Here is a 23,405-nt window from a genome sequence, read left to right on the forward strand (position 1 = left end):
TAATCCGTCGATGTAATACCCCGATGAGGAGAAGAAGACCCGAAAATTTGAGGAGGGACTAAATAACCAGATTTATGAGCGAGTGGTGGCCCTTCAGATCCAGAACTTCTCAGAATTAGTAGATAAAGGCCACAATAGTCGAGCGAGGCCTCAAGAGAAGTGTTGAACTTCAGGAGCAGAGGAAGGGGCCGACGCCATTGGGGTTTCCCTCGAACGAGAATCAAGGACCATGGAAGAGGATGAAGTTAGTGAACAACCTAGGCCAGAGACAGGTGCAAGACAATCAACAGAATAACTCTTGCAAGTCATGCAACGTAGTACACTTTGGAGATTGTAGAAGGAGAACTGGACGGTGTTTTCGATGTGGGAAGCATAGCCACCTCGTCAGAGATTGCCCAAAGCAACCAAATGGGAGCATGAACCCCAACCCGCCTCAGAGGACTGATTTCATGGCATGAGGCAAGAATCAACACAACGCAGTGTAGGCTCGAATTCAACACAAATCAGAGTGGCGTAGCGAAAGCGTGATTAACCCATTGGAAGTAGCAGCAGTTAGCTAAGCAAATTTCGAGGACAAAATTTTTTTTTTTAGGGGGAGAGGATGTAATACCCCGCATTTTAGCGTATTTATCTTTTTGTGGAAGATTATTTTTAATTAATTTAAATATTGTTTTACTTATTTTAAAATTTATCAGATTTCTCGTTGGATTTATTTTATAATTTTTAAGTTGTGAAATTTATTTTGATGGTTCAGCTGAAGATCAAGAGTAAGGAGTTTTAGCAAGATGTGATGATCGTAGTGAAATAAGTGTCTGAGGGTACAAGTGCTTATTTGAGAGTCGTAGTTAGTAAACTGATTTATTTTCGATTATTTTGATTTGATGAGTTAAGTTTATTTTCGAGTCTTTGGAGAGTTTTTAATTTATGTTATTGAGAATTTCTTTGTTGTCCCCATGAAGGAACATAGATATTTAGGTTGATTAAATGGATTAACATTTTTATGGAGTTTTATGGATTTTATAGTTGTGTTATTGAAGTTGAGATTAAGTATTAAGAGATAACTCTCCGGACCTCAAGGAACAGGGCGTTACAGTCGATGTTGTTTGCAGTCCTTCGTATGGAACCTTATTCCATTTGTAATGCATCTACTGTATGACCCAACCCATGGATCTGGTCCACATGCTAGAGCATAAACTTCATCACTAACCTCATTTGGATTCAGGGAACGCAATTCACAGACCTGTTAGCTGCAATCGTTAGCTCAGTTAGTTTAGAAATGGCAATAAATGTCATTTTTGTCATCAAATTGAAGTGGTATATATGTTATTGAGGTTAACAATGAGTAAACTTACATGGCTTTTGAACCAGTTGGGAAATTGAATTTGGTGCCTACGATCGACATTGCTAGAGCCTTCTTCTTTAATCTTGTTATAGTGTTGACTACATGCATAGACAATGAAAATAATTGAATGGATTTCTATCTCCAGAAAATGAAATTGTTTCTAATGATATGATTGAGTTTAGAGTAAGTAATACTTACTCTAGGTACTGTTCAATCTCAGTGCAATTGTTGAGCACATACCACCGGGCCTTTGCAAAAAGTGTTTCATCTATTCTTTCAACAGAGGGCGATCCAAGCAGACGAACCTTTTGTGAGAAAATAGATAACATTCTGCTCCATGGTTTTGAACGACATCAACATTTCGTTCCGGTTGATTAAATGTTGTCTGAATCTCATGGAGATACATCGAGCAAAATGTAAGGCACTCAACATGAATATAGGCCTCTGCAATTGAGCCTTTCAGACGAGCTTTATTTTTAACATAACGTTTGGACCTTCCTAAATACCTCTCAAAAGGATACATCCACCTATATTGCACCGGTCCACCAAGCAATGACTCTCGTGGTAAATGAATGGTGAGATGCACCATTGTGTCAAAGAAGGCAGGTGGGAATATCATTTCCAACTTACAAAGAATAATGGAGATGTCAGTTTGTAGCCGATGGAGGACATCAATCATTATGTTCGTGCACAAAGTTCTTTGAATTACTTAACTCAGTTAATGCTTGTCGAACTTAAGCTGTAAAATATCCACCAATCACAACTGGGAGCAATCTTTGCATGAAAATATGACAATCATGACTTTTCATGCCTAAGATCTTCGCTTCACTAACATTAACACATCGAGCAATATTTGAGGCAAATCCATCAGGGAACTGAACATTTCATAATCACTCATAGAAAGGCCTTTTCTCATGGTTATTTAACATGTAACATGCCATCCTCATAGAATAACAGTCACCATCTTGTTGTAAATGTAATTTTTTCCTTATGCCAAGATTGGCCAAATCCCTACGTGTGTTGGCTGTGTCATTGGTTTTTCCATCAATATTCATGAAAGTTCCTAAGATGCTATCACAAATATTCTTCTCAATATGCATGACATCTAGATTATGTCTCAATTCCAATGATGACCAATAAGGAAGCTCAAAAAATATAGTTTTTTTGGTCCAATTCAATTCAGTTGTTGTGCGTTTCCTCTTCTTTGAAGCTTTACTAAACTACATTTCTTAACTCAGCCAATTTTTCAAGTTTAGCTTGTCCTGACAAATGTGTAGGTGCCCCTCGATAGTCTGGCTTACCATTGAAATTAGGCTTTATAGATCTCCACCTATGCCCTGGCAACAACCACCGACGATGACCCATGTAACAATGTTTTCACCCATATGCCGACCACATGTATCAACATTGCATGTAGGACATGCCATCTTTCCCTTTGTTCTCCAGCCAGAGAGATTAGCATAGGCTGGAAAGTCATTAATGGTCCAAAGCAGTACTGCATGTAAGCGAAACCAGCTCTTTTCAAATGCATCGTATGTATCAACATCGTTTTCCCACAACTCTTTCAATTCGTCAATCAAATGATGCAAGTAGACATCGATATCATTACCAGGTGCTTTTGGACCAATAATTAGCAAGGTTAGTAGGTGGTATGGATCTTTCATGCATGACCAAGGGGGCAAGTTGTAAGGTACAAGTATCACCGGCCATATGCTATAGGCCATATGCTATAGGGTTTACTTATATTGTTAAAAGGGTTAAACCCATCACTTGCTAAACCAAGCCTCACATTACGAGAATCAAGCGCAAACCTCGTATGTTATGCATCAAAATCTTTCCATACCTTCAAATCTGCAGGGTGCCTCATAACATTAGCATCACTGACTCGTTCATTTGCATGCCATCTCATTGCATCGGCAATTTTCTTGGAAACAAAGAGTCTTTGCAACCTTGGCTTCAAAGGAAAATACCTTAGGACTTTTTGTAGTACTTTCTTATGCTTATTAGTGTTTGAAACCCACCTACGAATGCATTTATCCTTGTTAGAATGTTCTTTCCAAAACAATACACAATCGTTCAAGCATGCATCTATCTTGGTGTAAGTAAACCCAAGTCCACGTTCCAACCGACGTGCATCATTATATGAATCTGGGAGAAGAGCATCCATCAGGAAATGTAGATTTCAAGAGCTTGATAACCATGTTGAATGATTTTACACTCCAACCACCAACTGTCTTGATATGAAGCAACTTTACGATAAATGATAGCTTCGAAAAGTTCGCACATGATGGATAAAGGGGATGTCATGCATCTTCTAACAATTCCGCCCAATTTTTTTTTCCCCGTAGAACACCCTTCTATCTCCCCATCAATAGGAACTTGAGAATGATCCATATTCACCTCAGCCCACATGTCGTGCACCATGTCATCGATATCATCAATATAGTCACTGAAAAAGCTCGTAGATTGATCATCATCTGAGGAATTGAGGGTGAAATTGTCATCTTCACCGTGGAATATCCAGGTCTGATAAGAAGGGTCAATCCCTACAATAAACAAATGATCCTCGACCACATTTATTGACCAGAAGAACATATTGCAACATCTGCGACACGGACACCTAATGTCATTGCCTCCAAGTGCATGGGCCCGAGCCATAGTAATAAAGTGGTTAACCCCTAGTGCATATTCGTTGGACCCAAATCTATCTTCAATATGCATCCACGTCTTGTCCATCTAACCATCGATGCCATAAAAGAAATGAATTTGGCCCTCATTTGATAAGGAGAAAAATTCCATGATTATATTAGAATATGATACCAAGTCATGGCTTTGTTTAAGAAGATGATTCCAAATGTGACAAAAAGTTGGGTATTGACATTAAAATATGCTCAAATTCTAACATTCTTAATGTCCCTATCCTGGATACAACTAACTTGAAGTTGGACAATCGCATTTAAGGTCCTATATTGTTCTAGAAACATTCGTCATACTGAGTTGTGAAAAGTAAAGAAGTGTGAAGAACAAGTTAATTCCATGGTTTTGTGACATATTGTGTATAAGTTTAGGTTGAAAGGAAAAATGACACAAAAATAAGAACAAGTTCTTCAGCACAAGTTATGCATGTGTATGACTGATGCAAGTACTTTGGGATTTTTGTGCGCCTACCATACCCATCCCAAGATGGTACTTCCATAGAGGGAGAGGATATTGTATTGCTTTCTTCCATTTTTTGATCTAAAACTGGGCAGCAGTTTCATTCATTTCAATGGGGGAGCAAGTCAGTTAATAATAACTAGAAATATTTTTAAGAGTAAGGGTATATATAGAACTGATAAAGAGCTGTAAAAAAAAGAGTACGGTATCATTACTAAAATACTCGGTGCAGTACAATTTAGGAAAATTCTTTCTAAACTTGGAACTTAAAAATTATGAAGAACCTTTATGTAGTCTTTCTAAACTTGCACCTACCCAAACAACGAAAAAATAAAATTCTATAAAATGTAATGTTGCTGAAAACTTTTAAAACTCCTCTTTAGTGATAACTCATGGTTTAACCTTCTACAACTAATAATCTAAATCTAAGCATGTGTCCCGATCTATAATAAATATAAATATATATATATATATATATCTTTATATTTATATATATTTTCAAGACTTTGATCTGGTTCCAAGCTGGTTAAGTCTGGTTCAAACATAGTAAAATGACCTCTTTTCTTGCCTAACAACTTTTTACTGTATTTTTCAAATAAGCAGTCAACTTGAGGTTCTATCTATCATTCTGCTTTTATAAACTGAGATATTGTTATTAGAGCATTGGCATTGGATTGGTCATTCCAATCTTAAAAATTTGAAGAATATGTAACTTTTTAACTTTTAGCTAATCACTTAACACTTAAAATTTACATTGGATTCGCTATCACATTCTCTATAATGAAAAAACATTACTATTTTTTATTATTTATATTTCTTAAATTAATTTTTTATTTTATTTTTATAATCTTCAATAACCTCAAATAATCATATTCATTTTTATTTTCACAATCCAACAATCTATAATATAATAATCTCATATGTACATATTTGTGCATTATCTCATATGTAAATAAAAATCTCATATGTACAATCTATAAAAATCCCATATATATAATATAATAATATCAAAATATAAAAAAAATATTGTATGAGAATCACATGATCACAAGCATATAACAAAATAACAGCCCAACAGCCCTACATTTGGCTTCAAGTTGCCGCCCAAAATAACAGCCCAACAGAACTCATGTTTTTATAAGATAACGTTTTATTCAATCAAAAAGCTTATACTATCTTTTTATTGAATAAAGTTTTATTCAATGAAAAAGCATGTTAATCTAGTACACATGAAATATACTAGAGAAACACCTAACTAGCAAGAGGACAAAGAACTAGAAAATCCTGAAAGTTTTATTCTGGTTAGCTGTGCTCTAGTTCGAGGTGGCTCCGTGGCTACTGGCGGTGGTCGGTAGGTGTTAGGGCCTTGTGGACAAGGTCCTTGAAGGGGTGGAGAATGTAAGGTGCAGAAGGTGGGTTGTCATGCAAGCTGGTATAAAGAAGGGAAGTTAGCATCGAAAGGGAATAAGGAGCAAAACGGTGCGTAGCAATTGGTAACAGAAATAACAGAACTTAAGTGAAACGGTGCGTATTGGTGAGTAGCAACTTGTAACAGAAATAACTATCTAGAAATTACAGACTCGGCTCTTAACGATGACGTTTTATTCTTCTTCTTAGTTCTATAAATAGCTTTGTAATAACCAGAGTTGGTATCGAGAATCTTAGTGGAAATTCTTTATTTCTTGTAAGGAGGTTTAGGGTTCCTCAAAAACCCTTGGCAAGAATCAATAAAGTGGTTCTTGATTTTACGTCTAGTTTGTGTGAGAGAGTGCGATTACTGAACCATTCTTCTGAGTTCTATTGTCTCTGGTTTGGTACCTTACAAGTTGGTATCAGAGAGGCGATCCTCTCTTGAAGATTATTCTGATGGCGGAAGGTACAAGGGGGGCTCTCAAGTCGCAGCTCGATGGCAAACATCAAGAAGCTCTTCAAAAGCAATTGGATGATCACAACTATGCACTTCATACTATGGCTGACAGGTTAGATCGAATTTCTGAAATCCTTACGACTATTGTAACTACTCGAACAGTTGTTACCAATGATAATGTACACGATAATGGCGGGAGAGATCATGAAGGGGAAAGACTAGTCTTACCTCAAGGAATGAGGTTTGATTTACCTCATTTTGATGGTACTGATCCATCAGCATGGGTGTTTAAAGCTACTCAGTTCTTTGACTTCCATCAAACTCCTTTGAGAGAAAGGTTAGTGATAGCAGGTTATCACATGGAAGGTCAAGCTTTAATTTGGTATCAAGATGCCTTTGATGGAGGAATCTTTAGGTGCTGGCTTACTTTTATCAAAGCAGTAAATGTTTGTTTTGGCCCCACTACTTATGATGATCCTATGGAGGCTTTTAATCGCCTCAAGCAGACCAATTCAGTGACCAATTATAAGGATCAGTTTGAGCTTTTATCAAATAGGCTTAAAGGTCTATCCTAGAGGCACAAGTTGAGTATATTTTTTAGTGGATTGAAAGATGAGATTAGGCTTCCAGTCAGAATGCTTGATCGTATTGACCTTAATGTTGCATTTGGATTAGCTAAGATCCAAGAGGAATATGTCTTGGCTTCAAGGAAATCCACTAGATTCATGAATAATAATTTTGATAAAACACAGTCTGAGGCACCTAGTGATCGTGGTTAGAGGATTGTTGGACCAGTCAGGAGGATGTTTTCTACACAGATGGATGAAAAAAGGAAAAAAGGCTTGTGTTACCATTGTGAAGAAAAATGGAACCCAACTCATATTTGTAAAAAGCCTAGAGTGTATTTGATTCATGGGGATAGACAAGAGGATTCTGTGCTTCAAGAATCTAGTGACCAATAAGAAGTATTACCATAAAGTAGTGAAAAGAATGCAGGGGGGATGGAAGTTTCAATTCATGCATTGTCTGGATGCATTAACGCAACTCTATGAAGTTGCTGGGAAAAATTGGTGATGCTTCTGTTGAGATATTGGTGGACTCTGGATCCACTCATAACTTCCTTGATCCTCTTGTTATTCAGGCAGCTAACTTAAAAGTTGATGCCACTACAAGATTGCAGGTTCGAGTTGCTGATGGGAATTCCCTTTTCAGTTTGGGTAAGTGTGAAGTGCCACTTAAAATTCAAGGTTCTATGTTTCTCATTTTCTGGAATTAGGGGGTTGTGATGTGGTTCTTGGAGTTCAGTGGCTTAGGACCTTGGGGCCCATTATTTGGGATTTTTCAACAATGTCAATGACTTTTTCTGTGGGGCAGTCTAAAATGAAACTTAGTGGGGTATTAGATACTCAATTGAAGATGTGCCAAGGGATGAGCTGTTTTAAATCTTCCTTAATTAACCAACAAGGGTGGCTTTTACAATTGTTAGCACAGGAACCTGTTTGAGAAGAGGACTCTTGCCTGGAAGAAGTGGCTGCAGTAGTAGATGAGAGTTTGCTGATGTGTTTGCTGAGCCAGCTGGTTTGCCACCTAAGAGAAGTTTTGATCATCAAATTCTCTTGCAACATAAATACTACTCCTATCTCAGTAAGGCCTTACAGGTATCCCCATTACCAGAAAACTAAAATAGAGAACATTGTTAAGGACTTGCTTAAGTCTGGGGTAGTGAGGCCTAGTCAAACCCCTTTTTCTTCACCTGTTCTCTACGTGAAAAAAGCAGATGGTTCATGGAAAATGTGAATTGATTACCGTGCACTTAATAAAGTGACCATCAATGACAAGTTTCCAATACCTGTCATTGATGAACTTCTTGATGAGTTGTTTGGAGTAAATCTGTTTTCAAAGTTAGATCTTAGGTCTGGGTACCATCAGATTAGAGTCAAGGAAGAGGATGTTGAGAAAACAGCTTTTCGAACTCATGAGGGCCATTATGAGTTTTTAGTAATGCCTTTTGGGCTTACTAATGCACCAGCAACTTTCCAAGGTTTAATGAATGAAATATTTAAACCTTTTATGAGAAAGTTTGTTTTGGTGTTTTTTGATGATATTCTCGTGTATAGTTCTTCCTTGGCTGACCATTTGGAGCATTTAAAGGTAGTGTTGAGGGTTTTAAGGCAACATTCTTTGTTTGCCAAGAGGTCCAAGTGTAAGTTTGGCTTACAAGAAATTGATTACTTAGGCCACTTAATTTCTGAAAGAGGGGTGAGAGCAGATCCTTCTAAACTGGCAGCTATGCTTGATTGGCCCATACCTGGTTCCTTAAAAGCTTAAAGAGGCTTTTTAGGTCTTATTAGGTATTATAGGAAGTTCATAAGGAACTATGGCACCATTGCAACACCTTTAACAGAATTGCTTAAGACGAATGCCTTCAATTGGTCAGAACCAGCAACTAGAGCAATCCAGAAATTAAAGGAGGCAGTGACTGAGCCTCCTGTTTTGAGGCTTCCTGATTTTACAAAGAGCTTCACAATTGAATGTGATGCTTCAGGCATTGGTCTTGGAGCAATCCTTATGCAAGAAGGACAACTTATTTCTTTTTATAGCAAAGGTCTAAAGGGCAAGGCATTACTACTGTCCACTTATGAAAAGGAGCTTTTAGCTCTTGTTTCTGCAGTCTCTAAGTAGATACCTTATCTGTTAGGGCAATCTTTTAAGATTAAAACAGATCAACAAGCCCTAAAACATCTCCTTAAGCAAAGAGTTGGTACCGAATTCCAACAAAAGTGGTTATCCAAGTTGTTGGGATACAACTTTACCATTGAATACAAACAAGGCAAGGAAAATGTAGTTGTTGATAAGTTGTCAAGATAGTATGAAGAGGACTGTGATGTGCTAGCTTTAATCATTTTTCCTACTCCTTTATGGATTCAGGAATTAAAGGATAGTTATAAACTATCCAATGAGTTAGGCGAGATTGTATCAAAACTCAATTCTGGGCTGTTGGGCCCTAAAAATTATAGCTTGCAACACGACTTATTATTGAGGAAGGGAAGACTGGTATTGGTTCCTAATTCTCCATTTGCGATGAAGATTCTTGATTATCTTCATAATAATCCTCAAGCTAGGCACGTGGGTTATAAGAAGACTCTCCAAAAGGCTAGAAGAGAGTTTTATTGGCAAGGGATGAGGGCTGATGTTCGAACTTTAGTAAGGGAATGTGCCATTTGTAAGACTACTAAACATGAAACAGTGAAGCCTGCAGGTCTTTTACAGCCATTATCAATTCCTCATTCTCCTTGGTTAGATATAGCCATGGACTTTGTTGAAGGCCTCCCTCATTCCAATGGGTTTTCTGTCATTCTGTCTGTGATTGATAGATTAACTAAATTTGCTCACTTCTTTTCCTTATCTCATCCATTTATAGTAGCTAAAGTGGCTCAGATTTTTTTCTCAAGGGTGTTCAAACTTCATGGAATGCCTAAATCTATTGTGTCTAACAAGGATCCACTTTTCACAAGTTCATTTTGGAGGGAAATGTTTAAACTCCAAGGGGTCTTACTTCATTATAGCTCAGCTTATCACCCACAATCTGATGGGCAAACTGAGAACTTAAACAAGAATGTGAAAGGCTATTTGAGATGTTATGTGAGTGACAAGCCCAAGGAGTGGAGTAATTGGTTGTCTATGGCAGAATTGTGCTACAATACAACACCCCATTCTTCAATTGGGATGTCTCCTTTTGAAGCACTCTATGGGTATGCTCCTCCTAAGCTACTAACTTATGTGCCTGGAACAACTTCTAATGCAACTGTAGAACAGCAATTGCAATGCAAAGATGAGCTTTTGTCCTTGTTGAAAGAAAATATCTAGAAAGCTAGGCATCGAAAGAAGTTCTTTGCTGATGCCAAGAGAACTGAGAGGGAATTTCAGATTGGGGATTGGGTTTTCTTAAGGCTACAACCTTATAGGCAAAAGACAGTGGCTTTAAGACACAATTTAAAGCTGTCTCCAAGATTTTTCGGCCCATTCCAGGTGTTGGAAAGAATTGGTTCTGTGGCATACAGATTGGATTTGCCTAGCTCATCTAAGATTCATCCTGTCTTCCATGTTTCTTGCCTCAAAAAGAAACTGGGTCAGGGTGTTTCTCCTTTGCCAGTCCTTCCTCTAGTTGATATCCAAGGGAGAGTACAGCCTGAGCCTGAAGTAATCCATGAGAGAAGGATGAAAAGACTTGGGAATCAAGCTGCAACTGAGGTGTTAGTCAAATGAGTTGGTGCCCCAATTGAAGACAGTTCTTGGGAACTTTTGTGGAAACTGAGAAATTTGTATCCACATCTTGTGGGCAAGGTCCTTTGACGAGGGGGAAAATGTTAGGGCCTTGTGGACAAGGTCCTTGAATGGGTGGAGAATGTAAGGTGCAGAAGGTGGGCTGTCATGCAAGCTGGTATAAAGAAGGGAAGTTAGCATCGAAAGGGAATAAGGAGCAAAACGGTGCGTAGCAATTGGAAACCGAAATAACATAACTTAAGTGAAACGGTGCTTATTGGTGAGTAGCAACTTGTAACAGAAATAACTGTCTGGAAATTACAGACTCAGCTCTTAACGATGACGTTTTATTCTTCTTCTTAGTTCTATAAATAGCTTTGTAATAACCAGAGTTGGTATCGAGAATCTTAGTGGAAATTCTTCATTTCTTGTAAGGAGGTTTAGGGTTCCTCAAAAACCCTTGGCAAGAATCAATAAAGTGGTTCTTGATTTTACGTCTGGTTTGTGTGAGAGAGTGCAATTACTGAACCTTTCTTCTGAGTTCCATTGTCTCTAGTTTGGTACCTTACAGTAGGAGTGAAGGGAGGAAGAGAAGGGGGGGGGGGGGGGGTGGGTTCAACGACGTGGGGAAAATAGAAGGTGAAAAAGAGAAAGGGGCAAAAAGAGAAAAGAAGGGGAAGGTGAATGAAGAACTCCTCTAGGCTCCGTATGAAGCTTTGTATGGAATGAAGTGTAGATCACCCTTGTGTTGGGATGAAATTGGCGAGAGTAAATTAATTGGGCCTAAGATAATTCAAGAAATGAAAGATAAAGTTCGGTTTATAAGGACTAAAATGGCAGAAGCTCAAAGTGGCCAAAAGAGTTATGCAGATACAAGAAGAAAAGACTTATCATTTGAAGTAGGTGATTAGGTTTATCTCAAAATCTCTCCTATGAAAGGTGTTAAGTGCCTTGGTATGAAAGGGAAAACTTAGTCCGAGGTATGTTGGCCCTTTTCTGATTGTAGAGAAAGTTGGGCTTGTCGCTTATAGAGTTGCATTGCCGGACTATTTTGGGGAAGTTCATGATGTGTTCCATGTGTCGTCGTTGAAGAAGAGTTTTGGACAACAAGAGCCAAGTTTTGTTGACCTTGGATGCATTTAACTTCAACCTAACCTTACTTATGAAGTTGCTCCGACGCAGATTGTGGATTGGAAAGAGCAAAGGTTAAGGTCCAAGACTATACCCTTTGTGAAAGTGGCATGGAGGAGCTGGAAACGTAACTGGGCGTCGCTCGTTATGTAGAGGATTCTTGGCCATGTACGCGCCGGGTGCGAAACTGGGCATCGCTACGAAGCCAGGATGTGCGGATGACCCATATGGGAGATCATGGTGCATACGGTAAAATTGACTATTTTTTGGAAAAATAGCGTGTGTTGGATTTTGTAAATTGTGTGATCATTTTCTGGAAAAATGTATTGCGGATATTTTTGGGCCAACTGGGATTTTGGCGTGTGTTGGAAAATATTCATTTTCGAGGAAAATGATGTTTTGGGCATAACGCATATTTCATCATATGCATGCATTATTGTCATTATTGTTGGTGGCATTAATGCATTTTTATCTCGTGGTTGTTTGGATTTTACTTACCTGCATTACCATTTTATTGTAATGCAGATTTCGATGCAGATGAGGCTGAGGGAGAGCCTGAGGATTCGGCTTTGCCCTAGGAGTGATTTGGGATCACTCATATCTATATATGGGACTTATATTATTTTTATTTTGGATGACTGTATAATTACTTTTTAAACCTTTACTGATGTTTAGATTGTGTTTAAATTCTGGTACTTAGTTGACTTAATCTGCTGGATTGTTATAGTACACCGTTGTATGTACACACACTTGACACTATTGTTAAGATGCATGATCATGTTGTTATCATCTAAATATCTCGATTTCTATGTTCCGTACATAAGAGTTGAGGGCGCCACAGTTTGGATCTTCCATCCCGTCATCTCTCGTACTCTTATTCTTATAACGTCGTGATTGCCGATTTAGATCAAAAACGGCGCCTAAACGCATTAAATAGAAATTAGAAAAGTACAGTGCTGGATTTAGATCATCTTTTCATCCTCCTCCAGGCTCCAGCTCCTAATGAACTGACAAAAAGCTAAAACTGAAATTTGACCAGATTGAAACAGACAATGCTCAATACTTACGACGCTAGCTGGACGGGAGGGACGGATTTTCTCCAAAATTAACTGTCGGCTTGTAAGTCTGATCAGTTGGCTGTTGTAGTCTCCGGAAGACAACGATCGGTCTTGCAGAAATGATGATCGGACCTACACACTCAAATATTCGTTGAAATTTCTTCTTATCGCTACATCAGAAGAAGACATGAGGATCATGACCCAAATAAATGAATAAATCGTCTGGCCTGGTCTACTCAGTTCTTTTTAATTATTAAAGCAGCTGCCCTGAGATTCCCAATGTATTGAAATAGAATCATTCAAATCATCGTTACCCGTGTCCTTTGGAATGTCTAGTACTGAACTTACTTTATAAGTGGCAATGGTTATCGGTGAAATAAAATGAAACCGGGTCCGGCAAGTTAGATCTTTGTCAGGAATAAAGACAAAAGATAAAGACAAAAAGACAAAAAAAAAAGTTAAAGTCGCGAGGATGCATGACATACAATGAAAAATGAAGTAAAAAAAATGTTATTATGTCTAATAATTTATATAACTCACTTTATTTTCTTGATGTGATAATATCATAATGTGGTGTCATGTGATTTACTAAAAAATAAAAATACAAACATAAAAAGAGTAAAGAAAATCTAAAATTTTAATCTCTATCTTTTTGTGTTTTCGAAGGTCATTTTATTTTAAATATATAGTTTCTATAACTTTGTATAATAAGCCATGTGGCATGGTAGTGTCACTTCAAAAGACAAAGTGATTGATATAAATTAAAGGGCATTGTAACATAAATCTAAAAGTGACATGAAATAAATAGGATTTAACTACTTTAAAGAGGGAAGAATACCTCTATAAAACGACATCATGTCCTTCATCATCCCTTCATGGTAGATTTCAACCTCAAACGACTCATGAATGTACGTATTTATGTGTGGGCCATATCAACATCCCTTCATAGTAGATTTCAACCATGTATAACTTTATTTTTATCTTTATTTATAATTTTATATTTTTTTTTTATTTACTTTAGAGAGGAGCATCCAAGCATCGTATCAATGCCCAAGTCATCGTGGTGGGCCATTCGACCGCCTTGTATACTAAAATTAATGCTATTAATCCTACCTACTTCTAAAGATAGATAGAAAAAGTTGGAGAGAGTGACTTTATGAAATTCTCTCCTTTCTAAAGCTATGCAAGGTGGCCCCCACAACAAAGCCCCACCCCACTTTTACCCCCTTTAATGAAGGACCCTCACCTTGCTTCCTATTCAGTATAGGAGGTGTCATGAAGATCTAGGAGTGTGAGCAGGACAAGCAGAAAGGCTCCCATACTATTTGGAGGGCAAAGCGCCTATCTATCGTCATAGAAGCTATTCCTAGGAAAGATTATGGTTCTCAAGTATCCAATCAATTAATCCCCCAAACTGGAGAAGCTCAAGCGAAAATGAAAAAATAAGGTGGGGAGAAAGCCACTAAATTGAAGGCTTCGCTTGCTCACTCTAATGCTCGTTTAGTAGACAGGGAGTGGAGTGCATAAGCCCCTTTAGAGATAGGGGCGAGTATTGCATGAGCTCGTAAGTCAAGTATGGAACGAGCCTTGTCTACGGAACATCATAAATAGTACCTGCTACTCCTACTTTTTCCACTTTGGATATGGGCTTTATATTCTCTACGACTCACCATATGTTCAATTACATCACGTTCAGTTTGAGCTGGGTGATGAAAAGTTTGATAAAGAATAGCACGAACTCTCGTTTGTTTACCTTTTTCCATGCAAAACTTGACCAGCTTCTTGTTCATTTTTGCCCACCATTCAAGCCCCTCATATAGCAAACCCAAAACCCTAAATGGAAAATGAGAAGAAAATGTGAATAGATAATGTGAGAAAGGAAACTTTGAGGACTACATCTTCTTATTATGAATAATTGAATAAGGCATAAGTCCATATTTATGGGAAGAGAAGTGTTATGGCCACAAAAATATTACATATATAAAAGTAAACTCACAAATTAACATGGTTTCATGTGATCTATTAGATTTACTTTATAATAAAAGTAGCTTTACAATCTGATGTGCTACATCAAGCCATGTCAGCTTATAGGTTTAATTTTGTATAATCCCTTTGTGGCTAAAGTATTTATCTGATAGAAAAATTACTTGGAAATAGATATAATAATCAAATCAAATCTTAACTTAAGTTTGATTTTATCTTTATCTCTAATATCCCCTAAAACTCAAGGTTGATAAGAATGAAGCCTTGAGTTTTAAATTAATTTGTTTCTTGTCATGAAAATTAATCCAATATAACTAAGACTGTTCATTCAAGACCGGTATTTTCTCGGCCCGATCCGAAACCCAATAAACCAAGTTCCAGTTCCTGGTTCCGGCACGGATCAAACCCAGGTTTAAAAACCTGGACCGGATTTGAAACCTAGTACACGGCTTTTTTTTTTTAAAAAAAAAAAAACAACCGGTATCAAACACCCCCTGCGAGTCTCTCTCTCTCTCTCTCTCTCTCTCTCTCTCTCTCTCGTTACGCTTGAGAAACCCTAAGGTTGCCCTTCCCTCCATCCGTCCATCATGACCCTGTAAGCCGTGACCCCATCGCAGTCGCCGCATCTTCGTCACCGTCGACCTTTACCTCTAGTGCTTTGTTCACTTGTTCGGATACTTTCTCTCTCCCTGTAACTATGATTATGTGCTTGTTCACTTGTATATCTTTTATTTGTTGTTGAGAAGAGTACTGGACCTCTATTGGATTTCTGGGTTTGGCTTTGCTTGTTGTTCACAATCGTTAGTCTAGGACTCGGCTTGATCTGGGTTTGGGTTGATTTAGTTTGGTTGGTGTTGCTTCACTATGTAATCAAAATGATAGTGGAATGGTTCTTGTCTGAGCTATTTTCGTTGGTGTTGCTCTGCTTTAATTAGATTTGGTTTGGTTGGTGTTGCTTTATTGTGGAATCAAAATGATAGTGGAATGGTTATTATTTGAGCCATTTTCATTGGTTGGAGTTGCTTTGCTTTGATTTGGGCTTTTAAGTGCATGTTATTTTGAGTTATTTTGAGATTTCTGGTTTTTTATGTTTTTGGTATTTAGTAGTTACTGGTATTTGAAGTTTCTGGTACTCTTTGAGGCAATATCTGTAGCCTTGCAGTCCCTTCTGAATTTGTGATGCCCCAACCCCCTCGTTCGGCAACGCGAGAATCGTGACTTCGGGATGATGACAACACGGGTCACACATCCCAACGATAAGTGCAGAAAGTGTACAACAAAAACGCAGCGGATAATTTAAGTGAACTAAGTACCAGAAATTTAAATACAAGTATCCAAAATAAATTACCTTTAAAAGTTATACAGTTATTCCAAAATATGTCATAAAGGGCAAATACATAAACGGGTAATAAAACAAATCTCGATACATGAGAGCAACCCCAAGCCACTCTTCCAGCAGAGCCAAAGCTTAAGGCTCGTCATCTTGGTCTGCATCAAAATCTACGATACCATAAAACGGTACCGCAGGTAAGTAATAATCCAAACAACTCACGAGATAAATATGCATTAATGCAACCAACAAACAGATCCCAAAACCTCATTTTTCCCTAAAATGATTATTTTCCAACACACGCTAAAAATCTCATTTTAGCCAAAACATAAAATCCGACATTTTCCCTGAAAATGATTTACACAAACCCAACCATTTATTGGACACTGTAGGCTGGAATCACAGGGGGGACACAACCACCATCCGTGCTTACCACCATCCCTACCGCGTGCACCGTAGGCGGGAATCACAGGCGGGACTTTACCACCATCTCTGCTTACCACCATCCCTATAGTTCCTTTCCACACAATGAATACATATCAGATAACTGTAGGCGCGAATCACAGGCAGGACAATACCACCATCCCTGCTTACCACCATTGCTACCATATGCACCGTAGGCGGGAATCACAGGCGGGACACAACCACCATCTCTGCTTACCACCATCCCTACCGTGTGCACCGTAGGAAGGAATCGCAGGCGGGACTCTACCACCATCCCTACAGTCTCTTTTCATTTTTCTCAAACCAGTCAATCCAAACATTTCAAGCATACTCAAATCATTTCTCACATGAAAACCCAGTTTTAAAATAAACACATGAACATGCATGCAATCATGCGAAAACCTAGTTTTTAGTTACAAACATGAACATGAGTGCAAATGCAATGAACACGACCCGAAAACAATATCCAACAACCAACAAATGTCAACACAATCCAATCACACAAACAACTTCATTCACCAATCCATCCAACCCCCGTACTCCTCTGACTCAGTCTGGGAAAACCAATCAATTACAATAAATAAATGAGTTAGTGCAAAAATACATTTAAATCTCAAAAGTTATTTGGAAAAATACTTACAGTGCTTTATTATAATTTCTGAAGGATCACGAAGCTGGACGAAGTGGCAACACAGCAACAGAATAGTGTCAAATGCACTGTAGCCATGGGTCTCAAAAACCCACTTCTGAATGGGTACAAACGAAGACCCGAGATTGATAGGGTAGGGCTTAGGGATGTCGGTGAAGCCAATAGTCGTGGTGGTTGGCCGTGGGTGGCGGCATAGAAGGCGATTGAAGGCCAAAATGATCAAATCAGAGATGGAGATAGATGGGCTTCACCGGTGGCAGATCGGAGCCAAGGATGGGTGCATTAAGTAGCTAGGAGGTCGAGGATGGTGTGGTGAAAAGGTGGTGGCCAGCGGTAACGCGACGGCGGCGCGCGAGCACCAAAAGTCGTGCGGCTTGAAGCCACGCGTGGGGGAGTTTCGCGGCCCTGGAGCGGCTGAAAACACAGGGGTGGGGTCGCCGGTGGGTGGGGAAGGAGGTGGGCTGGGCGATGAGACACAATGTGGCACACGGCGGCGCACAACGGTGGCTGGGTGGAGGAGAAGCAACGCATGGGGAGAGAAAGGGAGAGAGGTCGCGCAGCGCGCAGCGCGCAGGAGAGGAGAGAGAGAGAGGAGAAAAAGAAAAGAAAAAGGAGAAAAGAAAAAGGGAGGGAAAGAAATGAGGTCCAATTCTCACATCTTGGGTCACAAAAATGATCCAACGGAAACGATTTCAAAATAGCAAGTAAAATAAAATAATTCAAACACAAAGACTAAGTAAAATAAAATAATTAAATCCAACAACACAATAAATTTTAAAACCCACAAACAACTAATTTAAATTAAAGAACAATTTAAATAATGAACAATAATTAATAACAAAAAAACACATTGAATTAACAATTAAAAATTTTAAAATAATATAATGTAAATCATCTGAAATTTAAAACAAGAAAGTTCATAATCTTAATAAATGCAATAATTTACTTAGTCAAAATACATGTAAATACAGGGTATCACAGAATTTGTGAAATTTGCATAAACACAGTGAGTAAATTTTGGGATGCTGTTTGTTTAGCTCAATTCTGTTGCATCAATCCTGAGCATTATCATGCTCTCATGAATTATTGACAAGCCATTTTTAGATTACTGCATGTTTAGGAATTGCACAGGCCATTTTTAGATCATTGCGTATGTTTTTAGATAAGGAATTGGACAGGCTGTGGTAATGTGGACAACAACTATATGTTAAAAGAGCTTCTTTCGATTATTTATTATCGTCGAAACAGATTGAATTACATTTAATGTAACACCCCGTATTTTTAGTGTATTTTTAATTGAAAGATTATTTGTTATTAATTTAAAATTTGATTATCTTGTTTTAAATTTTCAGATTTTAGTGGGTTTATTTTTATGATTTTTAATTTGTGAAAATTAAATTTGACATGTTTCCTTAATATTAATTATTGTTATGCATTTAATTTTCTTTTCATATTAAATTAACTTCTTGTTGGATTTAATTATTTATTTTCATTTTAATCACTACGTTTGAATTATTTTATTTCACTTGCTGTTTTAAAATCGTTTCCGTTAGATCATTTTTGTGACCCAATATGTGAGGATTGGACCTCATTTATTTCCCTACATTTTCTCTTTCATCTTTCTCTTTCTTCCTTTTTCTTTTCTCTTCTTTTTCTTTTTCTTTCTTCTCCGTCTCCCACGCTCGACCCGTCTCTCCCTCTCTCTTCCCGTGCGTCGCCCCTCTCCCCCAGCCCGCCGCTGTGCGCCGGCGGTGACCACCACCCCTCCCTCTCACCTCCCCTTCGACTGGCGATCACCCCCTGTGATTTCAGCCCCTAACTCGCCGTCGATAGCCCCCACGCACCACACCAAGCTGCGGCACTCCTTGCACCGCTGCACCGCCGTCGCGCCATCTACGGCCACCATCCTCTCACCACATCATCCTCGACCTCTTAGCAACCCAATGGACCCAACCCCACCTCCGATCTGTCACCGGTAAAGCCCCACCATCAATATTTCCATTTTGGGTATTTTAGCCTTCGACTGCACTTTGCGCCACCACCCAGGGCCAACCACTACCATCACTAGTTTCACCGACATCCCTAGGCCCTACCCTATCAATCTCGGGTCTTCGTTTGCACCCGTTCAAAAGTGGGTCTTTGAGACCCACGGCCACAGTGCATTTGGCACTGTTTTGTTGCTGCGTTGCCGCTTCTAGCACCTCTGTGATCTTTCAAAAATTATATTATAGCATTGTAAGTATTTTCCCAAAAAACTCTTGAGATTTAAATGTATTTCTACCCCAATTCATATTTACTGTGAATTTGTTGGTTGTACCGGACTGAGTCCGAGGAGTAAGGGGGTCGGTTGGATTGGATAATGGAGATGTTTGTGTGAGATTGGTTTATACTATGAAATTTGTTGGCTTTTTCGAGTTTAAATATTAGTGTTTTGAGTTTGACGTTGGTCATGGTGAATATTGGTGATTTTTAGTAAGTAATGATATATTTTGGGATTATGAGGGTTTTAAGTTTTGAGATATTAAAATAGGTTATTTTAGAAGTTTAGGCTTAATATCGAATTCCGTGTTTGATTGAAAACTTACGGAAATTATGTGATTATTTTTATAGGTGACGATTTATATTTGACTCGACATTTTTGAGGAAAATTCTGAAAAACTAAGTTGTCCAAGTAAGCGGGGTTCCTATGCTAGGTTTTATACAAGTTAATAAGACTGATGTTGACTTTATGAAAACTTGCATATTTTGTGATGTAATGGGAACTTGGGAAAAACAAAGACCAACCTCGGTCGCTTATCTGCATTATTCATCAAATCTTTATGAAAAAGGAAAAATATATTCTGACATGGATTGTGTAGATATGAGCTAAATTCTACTATGTGGTTTTTGAAATCTGAAAAAGGGAGCGATATTGAGAATATGAAAAATTGTGCATTTACTTATAAAGATGTTCTGGCTTTTGTTGTCAGTGTGTGTAAACTGTATGATTATGTTTTGGTACTCTGTATTATTTTGATATAACATCTGAAAACCTTTGGCGTGGTGTACTAGTATTTGTATCTGACTCTGTCTCTGCTCTGCTTTGTTATGCTCTGCTCTGTTTGGGTTGGTAGCAACTTCTCTATCTCTGAGTGCACCAACTTTGGAAACAAAGTGGTTTTATTGTGGTCTTTCCTGTGTACACACTCGGGGCTCCGAGAAGAATAAAGGAAAGATTTCACCTCTGTCTCTGCCTAGTTTGGCCACCGGGGTTAGCACAACCCTACCACGAGGGTGAAACATGGTCTCTGCTCTGTGTGATGCTCTGTTTTGATCTGATGACGATACTCAGTTTATGTTATGCCAAAGTATTAAGGGTTTTACTTTTCTTAAAACCATCGCTCTGTTACTTTTGAAAATATGTTCTGTTCTGCATGATAACTCTGGAAAATATTTTATTCTGCATGCTATACTTTGTAAATACTCAAGTTTGCCCACTAGCATATGTCATCTGCTTTCTGAGTTGTTGATAACTCACCCCCTATCTTCATAATATTTTTCAAATAATGTGAAGAGTCCAACTGAGGACCTGGATTAGATTGGTGAGCATGATTAAGCTGAGGAGAGGATGTTAGAAGAAGGAATTATGATGTCCTTTAGTTTTAATGTCTTTTAGAAATTATATCTTGGGCTTGGGTTTAGTAAGACTTATGAAATTATTAGTTTGATTAGTTATAACTACCGGGAAATTGTGGACTCCTTAGTTTATTTTATTGCAGTAATGACTTTGTGTAGTTTTCAATGTGGTTATTTAGAGTACATGAGATTGAGTTTTGCTAATAAAGTTTTGGAGTTTTATTTTAGTTGTGTTGGAAAACATGTTCTTAAGTGACAGGTAGTAATTCTCCAGGCCAATCGGGTTTGGGGCGTTACATTTAGAGTAAAATAAACTCACTTCATGCATCTATAAATTTATCTTTTTCCCACTCTAAATTCTAAAGCATCTAGATCCGAATATTTATATAAAGAATTAGATTTTATACTACTCTTATTATATTGCACTCCAGAAATTATACATGATGCCACGCTTTCATACTACTTTTATCCTATTAGGATGTGATGATATTGTATATCAAACTTTGACGTTTTCTTTAAAAAAAAATGTCGATATAAATGTGATTAAAAGTAACAAATTTTATATAGTGAGATAATAATATAATATATAACATTACTCATTCTACTCTCATTCCATTATGTTGACGTATTTTTGCTCATAATTAATTATTGATTTTTTAAAGGAAAAAACATAGATGATAATTGCCTTTATTTTTCCTATGCATTTATTTACTGATCATCCTAATGAATCCTGAATACTGCTTCTTACTTTGAGTAGTACTTTAGATCCTCTAATGCTCCTGTACATGCAAATCTTTTAAGGACATTCAGTACTGGAGGAAGCATATTGGATCCTTTTAAGAGTTCATTATCTCCAGAGACTGTTGAAGCCCTCATTTGCACCCAAAATTAGTTAAGGACCAAACCTGTCGACATTCGGGAGTTGGAAGAATATGTACAGCCGATGGACCTTGAAGGTAAGTTTGAAACTTGAAATATTTTTTTAATACCAATCTAACTCAGTTTATTATCTATCTAACTCAATTTTTAATATTTTTTTAAATGATCATCTAGCTTCATCTTCAACAGAGGCTATTGTGAGTCTCTCTTCCCATTCATGTTGAAAACAAATCTAGAGTAAGTGATTTCTTCTTGCATAATCAACCAGCTCTTTTATTTGTATGATCAACATATATGTGTGCGCATTAAAAAATATATGTGGGCTGCTCATAGCTGTTATTATTCTCAGCTGTTGGATTCGAATTCTCAACTCTCTAGAAAAAAATCCAACTTTCCATACCGGCTTTGGCTGAAGCCAGCTTTCAGACCAACCTGCTAAAGCAGAAAAGCCACTTCTTCTTTGTTTGGATTTATACTTCATGTAAAGCAGTATATATAAGTGCATTAGGTTGACGGAATATATTAGCAAATTTCATGGCCTACACTTACAACATTAATTTCTACTATAAATAGGATATCCAAATCTTGTCTTTCCCTTGATAGCATTGAAGATGAAGTTGCCAGATCAGATTGTTGCTTCTTCATTCAATTCCTCAATCCCAATATATATATATATATATATATATATACATACACACACACACTAGTAACTAGCTCTTTGAATCCAGATGCATTTTCTATCCTTTGAGAAAGAAAATCATAATTAACCCAATTGAAGCTATTAAAACTATGTTAGATCTCATGGACATAATTGAAGAACAATGGTGGATAATCATAATTAATTGCCTTCTAAATTGAAAATTACATTAATAAAACAAGAAAAACTAGAGTCTTGGGAAGTTCTATGTTGAAATAAAGAATAAATTTTATTATTATATGCATTTGCTTGAATTATGCATTTGTTACTTTATTTTTATTTTTATTTTTTTAACCTGGTTACATACTTTTATTCATTGAAAATTATTGAATTCAACTCATATAAAATGTTTGATTCTTGCCAAACATTATTGCTGCACCTAATCAATTGTATTTATAAAACATTATTGCCAAACACTAGCACATGCATTTGCAAGCATACAATGGACTATTTTGGGTGATATTGAATTTGATATGCACCTTTTCTATGACTACCCTTTAGCTAGCTAGGACTGTTTGAGTGCATTTCTTGACATTATTTTGATGTATCGTCATTAATTTCAAGACCATTTTGAGATGCTGCAATCTTTATACATAAAACCATCATTTTTATACTCATTTTCTATACTCTATTTTAATATTCTATTTGAATATAACTATATGCAAAACTAGTTAATGAGCTTTCTGATTTCTTAGCTGCAGGAATTGACAATGGACTATTATTTGGTGTGAGATTAAATCACTGATGGGAAGACCGTGCTGCTGATTTTGTAACTCATTTCTTGTAATTTTGTGTTTGGTAATATAATTTATAAATACCAATAGTGTAATATGTAGTGGATTGCATTGTGATGCATGCATAGATGAATATTGGATTTGTTTTTTTGTTTTACATGCATTTAGTATTTTTAGAACACAAATATTATGCATTTCATGAACTTGACTTCATAGAAAAAAAATTTAACAAAATAAAGTCTTTTACTTAAAAAAAA

This window comes from Juglans regia, unplaced genomic scaffold (assembly GCF_001411555.2).
Source record: "Juglans regia cultivar Chandler unplaced genomic scaffold, Walnut 2.0 Scaffold_766, whole genome shotgun sequence".
In the NCBI taxonomy this organism is placed as follows: domain Eukaryota; kingdom Viridiplantae; phylum Streptophyta; class Magnoliopsida; order Fagales; family Juglandaceae; genus Juglans; species Juglans regia.